Source organism: Myotis davidii, unplaced genomic scaffold (assembly GCF_000327345.1).
Source record: "Myotis davidii unplaced genomic scaffold, ASM32734v1 scaffold299, whole genome shotgun sequence".
Classification (NCBI taxonomy): Eukaryota; Metazoa; Chordata; class Mammalia; order Chiroptera; family Vespertilionidae; genus Myotis; species Myotis davidii.
In genome coordinates this window covers 2,866,728-2,876,523 of record NW_006293088.1, presented here as the reverse complement: position 1 = coordinate 2,876,523, position 9,796 = coordinate 2,866,728, and positions in this window count along the sequence as shown.

The window sequence follows — 9,796 nt, the reverse complement described above, 5'->3', positions numbered from 1 at the left end:
CCCCGCCTCCCAGGCGCTGGGGAGCCCGGGACCCCCGCTTCCGCGGCCGCCGGCGGCACCCCGGGGGAGCCGCCTTTGAAGGAACGTGTTTCCCTCCCACCCAGAATTCGCTAATGAATGGCGAGGAAATGCAAGCCTTTTACCATGAGAAGATGTGGCTTAAAAAACAAACACACACAAAACAAAACACCAAGCCGACGTGCTAGAATATTTTTTGTGTCTGTGGAATGCTGGAATGAGTGTTGTGCTTGACACCTCTGAGTTCCGTAGTATGTAGCGCCCGTCTTTGTGAGATACACGCGTGCGTAAGCCTCCAGTCTAAACGCCGGAATGACGATGTGCTTGCACTTGGTGCACGCGGAGGACGGCAGCACCTCTGTGCTTGTCCCCCCCAAATGGCTGTTGATTCCGAGGCTCAAGACCCCGACAGGTTTTCAGTTTGTTTTACTCGCCATTCCTCTGACTGCCCGGTCCGTGAAGGGGATTATGGAGCGCCCTTGTTAGTGAGTCACCCTGGGAAAAATAGATGGCGGGAGCAGCCTGCCGAAGGAAATGGAAGCGGCGGCGGCCGAGCTCCGCTGTCTTTTAAATGGAGGACCATTGATTCTGTTGGTGGTTGCTGTTACCGGGGTGTTCAAGCTTCGCCTCCGGAGCGCGCGTCTGCGCGTGTCCGCGTGTGAAAAGGAGCCGGGCATAGTGAGGCCATTCATAACCTGCTGTCCGCGGCAGGACTGGGGGAGGCGCGCTTCCAGGGACTCTCCGGGTGTTTACTACGCCGGGCTGGGAGACCGGGCGAGGGGGAGGCCGCTCGCGAAAGCTCGCCTCTGACCCCAGCGATCGTGGAGATGCCCTGGGCTCCGTCGAGCAGCAGATGGGAACTTTCCCTGGAGCTGCTCCGCCCCTGGCTTCCCCACCCTTCACGGTTCTGGTCGAAAAATTATCTAGGTGCAGATGGTTGGAGTGGAAAACCCACTTAACGTGGCCACTTTATCTCTTTGTGGACGTTCTCTCTGCCTGGGAAATTTGTATGCACCGACGTGCAAACACGTGCCTTGCAGCATTCACTTCGCAGTGGTGTGTGGCCAGAGGTGTCATTTTGCATTATGCAGATTCTGGAGACATGGCATGCCTGTCGCGGGGAGTTTGACCCCTCTGCAAGAGGAGATGTTAGGGAGAGGAAAGAGGAAATCGTCCAGGGGAATTTTGGAAGGTTTTAACTGGACGGTGCTGCGGTCCGGCTTGTGTGAATGACTTTCTAAAATGGCGGCCAGGACCCACTTTATGTGGGAATCAGCCGAGCAGATCTCAGAATGCACAGAGGGAGGAGGGGGCAGAGGAGGCGAGCTGCCTTGAAAAGCGGCGGTCTGGAGGAACGTTACTGTATTAAAGAGGGATTAGCTGGCACATTGCTCACAACTGCACTTAAAGGAGTATTTCACCTTCTGCAGAGCTAAAGCAGATGCTACTGATAAAAGCAGATTATCTTAAAACTAAGCAGACCGTGTGTCCCCGAAACTCCTTTGTTTTAAAAGCGAGTTAAAAATGTTTGAGTAGATAGTACAGAGTGTAACCCCGACACTGGGATTTCCAGTTCCCATCCTCCCCTTCCCACCTCCACCCCCAACAGGTAATCTCTATTTCTGCTTTCTTGTTTATCCTTAGACAAGAACAAGAAATGTTTTTGCTGATCCAGCTGTGGAGCTAAATGGACCTTGTTTGGAGGAATTCATGGCCTTTTGTCTCTGTTGTAGAAAATGTTTTGTAAAACGTGTGATTGTTACTGGGAGGGCAACTAAATCTGAATAATTTAAGTGAAAGGGATAAAAATGTACTTGTACCAGAATGATAGCTGTGCAAGAAAATTTAAGGATAGTCACTTTTGGTGTCTTCTAGAAATCTGAATGAGAAAAAACATGCAATACCTAAATTAAAGCTGAGGCTATATTGCCTACTTTTCCCCTTTTCCCCAGTTGATTACAACATTAACTAATAACTGTTTTACAGGATTAAGAGGTGTACACTGGGAATACATTATTTAAAACGTTTTCAAAATGAATATTCTCATAACGGTGATTAGGCCTTTGTAGTATTTGGATTAAAAAAAAAAAGGTTAAACCAGACAGCTTTGGGAGCAGGGGCAGCTTAGAGGCATTTGGGGTTAGGGTCGGGGTGGAAGGTCAGAGCCAATTTTTTTTTTTTACTATTTATATTTTGATTTGTGTTTTTGGTAGGAAATAGATTGAGCGAAGGATGCTGATTTGGCTTTTCCATCTGTGCCAGAGAAAAACAGTATTTTCAAAATTTGGCTTTACCTTCTTGCAATAAGAATGCATCTATTGTGTTCACTACCTTTACAGCTTTCAGTATGCCACTTGAAAAAATTAAATGACAACTATTTCTGAATCAGATTTTATTTAACAAAGATCCATTTCAGCGACTGGATTTGCACAATAGAGAAAGTCCTTTCCTTTGTATGTTAGCTGGGTTTAAGGGGGAAGGGAGGAGTTATACAACAATTGCTTGCTGTCTTTTAGTTGTCAGAGGGAGAGAGGTGTGTGCAAAGGGGACTCCCTGTATTAGAATGAGTAAATGAATAGAACCCTCCAAAGAATACAAAATTGTCTATATTTTATTTTCAGATTTTAGTAAATCACATATTTAGGTTCTTCCCATACATTCCCCAGGTTAGAGAATAGGTTAAAGATTATGCAGAGGTTGAGCAAGGTAGCAGCTTGTGTAAAATTTTGTCAAAGAATGAGACCCATTTAAAAAAATGTATTTTGTTATTGCTAATTTTCATTGTCTTATCTCAGTGGTTTTCCTGAGTTTAAATACTTGGAATATACCTTATATGTTACATGTATTTGTATATCTTTACTTTTGGAACACAGTATAAAATACTATGGAAGAGTTTCCTTGTTCTTACATACTCTGTAACCAGAGATATTTTTAGACTTAAATAAAATTGACTCATAGTAGCCTACACCATTGCCACATCATTTCTTTTGAGCCCAGTCAGTTTCTATGTTTTGAAACCTCTGGTTTTGAATGTTATAATTTTGAATGTTTCATGGTAGGCTTTTGTATACTTTAACAATAAAATAAAAAAAATTCAGTTATCTTGAAAAATAGCATTAAAAATTAATACAGATGCTTGAAATGTTATTTTATTTCCTGAGTAGAATGCCTCTGGCAAGCAGTTTGGAGGAAAACATAGGGCTCAGTGCCAGAAAGAATGATGGTGTTTGACTTTTGTGTAGTGGCCACCTTTTCCCAGCTACCTTCATTGTGGACTCTTGATTGTTCGACCATTGTATTGTTTGGTACGCTTATGAAGAAATTTCAAGCTTGATTTATGAAACATTTTTAATCCTGCGAGCTAATGCTTTGGGAATACTTATTTAGAAATTGTAAAGATAGCAGTATTTTAAAAGTTCTTTCAAATATTCCAAGTCTCACTTTCCCCTTCTTTTGAAATATTGCTTACATTAAAAAAAAGTTTACAATATTTTGTGAAAACTAGTATATTTAATTGGAGACTATATATTTCTCTGCTTTTACTTTTAAGAAAGAATCTGTAGTGTTTGGTCTGTAGTTAACTAGTACATAGTATTTAGAGTAAACATTGTAGTCAGAAAATATCTTCAGTTTTATTAAAACTGGGCTCCTAATTTTCATCATTGGATTATTTGGAATAAAAGTTCAGCACCTTGAAACAGACACATAACCTGGTGAACAAGGAGACTAAATACAGTAACATTTTTCTATAGTTAAGTTTCTAATTTTTAAATTACTAACTTTTACTTTTATTTGTTTTCTTTATTTTTGTGTTTAATTATTATTTTCCTTATAGCTACTCATAATTTGAATGAAAATAGCATACACTATTGTGGGAACCAATTAGAATGTTTTAATCATTTTATTAGAAACCATATACATTTTGTGTGATATCTAGCTAGTTTTAGTGTGTGGAAATATGCTTTGAAGTATTTTCTTGGCGTAATTTGAAAGTATTGCAATATTCAGATTTTCCCTTCTACATGTGTCTCTGTCTGCCAAGTTGAAAATTATAAACATATAAAAAATCTCACAATGGAATGTCTATAAAACTGTAACTTAAATGTAGTGAATTTTTAGACTTGATTACTTAAGATTTCATTTTGAGTGTAGAGATGAGTTTAAATCTAGCATATTTGAGGTATTTATTATATAACAAACTGCTCCAGTTCTTTCAGTTAAGGAATATTTGTGGGAAAATTCAAAGGGGAAACAGTTATTGTTTGTCCTATATATTTGGTGCTAGGTTTTTAGTCCAGCATTAAACTCTAGGAGTATGTATATTCTAGGAGTAAACTCTAGGAGTATGTCTTTGTGTCTATGTATTAGATGCTGAGTTTGGGTTACTTGAGAACATTGACAAATGAAATGAAGATTTTTCTCATTATACGTTATATCGACTTTGTTACATTTCTATCCTGTTTACACATATTACATATGCTTTTACATATAATACATTTATAGGTTCTTAAAATAGATTCAAAGTGATTTTTTTTAAAACCATCACCCGTTATTTATTCCTTTGATTTAAAAATTAGGACATTTGTACTTTTGTTTAAAACATTTTGTGTTTTACAAAACTACATTTGGCATATAGTGATTTGTGTCCTTTATAAGTCAATAATTTGGTAGGTGGTAGATTTGTTTTTGGTCTCAACCATTAATTTTTACAAATTATGCTGTCTACAGTAAAGGCTCTTTTGCATCCAGTATTTTAAAATTCACCTTGGATTAAAATAAAGATGAAGAAGTTTATCACTTTATTTTCTCAAAGGATGTTATAATCTACAATGAAAATTATTTATATTTAGACCAGAATTTAGGAGGAGATACTTAAAACTTGGATAGGAAAATATATCATTATTTTCACTGACCTGTTATCAGAATTTGGTATTTCCTTCTATTACAAGATAGTAATATTATGGTAGTTACCAACATGGTAGATAGTATGAGTAGTACCCGTAATTTCATTATTAACACAAATCCAGATGTACTTTCATATTTCACATTACAGTTGTTGAAATCTCATTTATGCTCATCACAACTTAGAAATTACAGTAATTTTTAAATCTGCTGCTAGATACTTTAATGGATTAATAAAGATGCACATACATATATTACTATGTGACTGATATTTGCTGTAGATACATTTTAAAAATTCTATCTCAGAGAATTTACAAACATAGAAAAAAATAAGTGAATTTCGTGTACCCATCATTTAGCTCCAACAATTGTCACCCATAGCTGATCTTTTTCTTTTTTTTAATATACTTTATTGATTTTTTACAGAGAGGAAGGGAGAGAGATAGAGAATTAGAAACATCGATGAGAGAGAAACATCAATCAGCTGCCTCCTGCACACTCCCCACTGGGGATGTGCCCGCAACCCAGGTACATGCCCTTAACCGGAATCGAACCTGGGACCTTTCAGTCCGCAGGCCGACGCTCTATCCACTGAGCCAAACCGGTTTCGGCCATAGCTGATCTTTTTATGAGAACAAAATAAAGCAAAGAAGGGGATAGAAAGTAATGGGGATGGGGGTGATGAGGAAGGCTTCTTTGAAAAGATGGCATTTGCTACCCCAGAATAAAGGCCTCTTCACACTTATAGACCCACTTCTTTCCTTCCTGCGTTATTTTTTCTCCATTTAACATTAATTTTGAAATAGTTCAGGAATAGTATAAAAAATTTCCACATCCCCTTCACTCAAATTCCCCATTGCTAACATTTTTGTCACATTTGCTTCATTACTCTGTCTTGTTTTCTTCCGGCATGGTGTCCTATTACCCTTAAAATTTCTAACGTATACATTCCCAAAATAAGGACCCTCTTCTGCGTTGCACTGTAGAGTCTTCCCAGTCAAGAAATCAGCATTGCCACAACATTGCTACCCAATCTATAGACCCCTTTGACATGATGCCAAACGTTCCAACAATATCTCTTTTTCCTTTTTGGTCTAGGATCCTAGCTAGTACCACGTGTTGCCTTTGGTTGTTGTGTTTTATCAGTCTGGACAGTATTTCATTCTTACCCTGATTCTCATGCATGTGCCTGATAGTCTTAAAGAGCATTGGTCTTTCATTCTGCAGGATGACCCTCCACCTGGGTCTGTCTAGTATTACCTCATGACTAGATCAGGTCATGCATTCTTGGCAAGAATACCACAAAGAGTATCATATAAGGAGGCATACTATATTGATACATCCTACTGCTGGTGACTTGAACTTTGATCACTTCGTCAAGTTTGTGTCTTCATCATTTCCCCCTTTAATTTGATTAGCATTTTATGGGGAGATATATTAATATTACACCGATAGTCTCTTCCATCATCAAACCTACACCCACCAGCATTCATTGATAACTCTTGCTTTATTTATCTATTATTGCCAGATGATTGTCTATTATTGTTACTCCTTCTACATTTATTCTATTGTAGATAAGAAATCTCATGGTTTATATTTTTTCTTTAAAAAAATTGTCTTTAATCCTCACCCAAGGATATATTTTTATTGATTTTGGAGAGAGAAGAAGGGAGAGAGAGAGAAACATCCATGTGAGAGAGAAACATTGATTGGTTGTCTCCTGGACATGCCTCAACTTGTATCAAACATACAATCTGGGCCTGTGCCCTGACTAGGAATCAAACCCGAGACCCTTTGGTGCACCGGATAATGTTCCAACCATTAAGCCACATCAGCCAGGGCTCTTTTTTCTTTTCTTCCTTTTTAAGAATTTAAAAAACAAGGATATGTTTTTATTGATTTTTGGAGAGAGAGGAAGGAAGAGAGAGAAATATCAACTTGTTGTTTCATGCATCCATGTACTCATTGCTTCCTGTATGTGCCCTGACCTGAGATCGAACCCTCAACCTTAGCATATCAGGATGATGCTCTAACCCAGCGATTCTCAACCTGTGGGTTGCGACCCCTTGGGGGTTGAACAACCCTTTCACAGGGGCCGCCTAAGACCATAGGAAAACATATATAATTACATATTGTTTTTGTGTTTAATCACTATGCTTTAATTATGTTCAATTTGTAACAATGAAAATACATCCTGTATATTAGATATTTACATGACGATTCATAGCAGTAGTAAAATTACAGTGATGAAGTAGCAACGAAAATAATTGTATGGTTGGGGGTCACCACAACATGAGGAACTGTATTAAAGGGTCCCGGCATGAGGAAGGTTGAGAACCACTGCTCTAACCAGTTGAGCTATCCATTCAGGGAGATTTCTAATTTTTTCAGTGGGCTTTAGTCCAGGTCTTATTTTGCATTGCAGACCATCCTAGATTTAAACAGTGGGAGGGAGCTTCTTCAAACTGGCTGCTGTTTCCCCGTCATTGTTTAAGCATTTCTCTTTTTTTAAAAAATATATTTTATTGATTTTTTACAGAGAGAAAGGGAGAGGGATAGAGAGTTAGGAACATCTATGAGAGAGAAACATTAATCAGCTGCCTCTTGCACACCCCCTACTGGGGATGTGCCCACAACCAAGGTACATGCCCTTGAACCTGGGACCCTTGATTCCGCAGGCTGACGCTCTATCCACTGAGCCAAACCGGTTAGGGCAAGCATTTCTCTTTTAAAAAAAACACATATTTTTATTAATTTCAGAGAGGAAGGGAGAGGGAGAGATAGAAACATCAATGATGAGAGAATCATTGATCGGCTGCCTCCCACACATTCCCCCACTGTGGACCCAGCCCTCAATGCCATCAGGTGCTCAGACTGAGAATTGAATGGTGACCTCTTGGTTCATTGGCTGGGCTAAGCATTTCTTTATTTATAGCACAACATAGGCTCATATTGTGCTTTCCCTGCCCCACTCCTGGACTCAGCAGTTTTTGTAAGTCCTGGTTCCTTTTATTGTAGGATGGTATTTACAAACCAAAATCTGGGTGCTCAGTTTACTCTTTGCTACAAAGCTAAGATGTGTGGACACATGATATACCTGTACCTCTATGTCATATATTTAAAAACTCAAGGTTCACACGTTTCAATACATGAAGAGTCTCTATAACTTCCTCATTTCCATGTGTGTAAATCCCTTCTTTGACTGAGAATTCTGACTCCCATTATTCTCATTGTATTTACTCATTTGCTCAATCAATTATGTTCTCAGTGTAACTAACATCCCAACCATTCTGCCTCCCCCACCTCTGCCACCTCTGAGCACATTGTCCTGCTGCCTCTGTATCCAATCCCCTCCCTCTCAATTACTCTTATTTGGAAACCAACATTTTGGGGAGGGAGGGCAGACAAGGAAAAAGGAAAGGAAAGTGAGACGAAGTGATTTGCATGTTTTTGTTTTTAATTTTTTCTCTCATAGGAGACAACTTGTGAATAAATGATCACTTGCCTCTGGTGAAATTTTTAAAGCAGATTAGAGCTACCCCACTCTTAAAAGTTTAGTTTTGGTTCTACTTCTACCACTGACTGTTGTGATGTGAGCTTAATTACTGGATCATTGTGATCGTTATATGCTGAGTCACATAGAAGAGAGGAGGTAGCAAGAAGGGATTTTGTTTCTTAGGAATAATATTAGGAATCATCATTGCTCCATTTATTTAGGTTTCAGTTACTCACTTTGTGTGGTATCTTAGCAAAATTTTGCCCTGGCCCTACCTTCCCCCAAACCTTATTGATCTCAACCTTATTTTTTAAAAAAAATACGTTTTTTACATTGATTTGAGAGGAAGGGAGAGGAAGAGAGAGAGAGAAACATCAATGATGAGAGAAAAATCATTGGTTGGCTGCCTCCTGCATGCTGCATCCCCATTGGGCATTGGGACCTCAACCTGGGCATCATGCCCTGGCCGAGAATCGAACCGTGACCTCCTGGTTCATAGATTGATCGATGCTCAACCACTGACCCATACTGGCTGGGCTATTTCTTTTTCTTTTTTTTAAATTTACTTTTTATATGGACAGATAATGTATTAGTTTCAGTTACACAACATAATGATTCAATATTATATATATATTGCAAAGTGATCTTTTTTTAAATATTATTTTTTATTGTTTTCAGAGAGGAAGGGAGAGGGATAGAGAAACATCAATGATGAGAGGGAATCATTGACCAGCTGCCTCCTGCACGCCCCCACTGGGGATTGAGCCTGCAACCCGGGCATGTGCTCTTGACCAGAATTGAACCTGGGACCTTTAGTCCACAGGCTGATGCTCTATCCACTAAGCCAAACCAGCTAGGGCCATACATCTATATACCCTGCCCAGTGCAGGGATTTGTCCACTGCTGGGGTCCCTCGGCCTGGCCTGCAGGGGTAGAGCGCAAACCAACTCTCCAACATCCCCTAAGGGGTCCTGGATTGTGAGAGGGCGGTTCTCGGGTGACGCACCCCGGAATTGGGCTCCCTCCTCTCTGGTTCCGGTTCCATTACTTGAGAATCGCAACTTCCAAGTCACTGCAGCTCGGTAGCTCCTGCATTGAGCATCTTCCCCCTGGTGGTCAGTGCACGTCATAGCTACTGGTTGGAGTGTCTGCCCCCCTGGTGGTCATTGCACATCATAGCTACTGGTTGGATAGTTGCTTAGGCTTTTGTATATATACTAGAGGCCTGTTGCATGAAGAGATTCATGCAATAGGCCTTCCCTTTTCCTGGCTGCCGGCACAGGTTTTTCTCTGGCACCTGGGACCCAGGCCTTTGCTCCGGCTGGAGCCGCCTTCAGTCTTCCCTCTTCGCTGCTCCGGCTCGCCTTTAGTCCTCCCTCC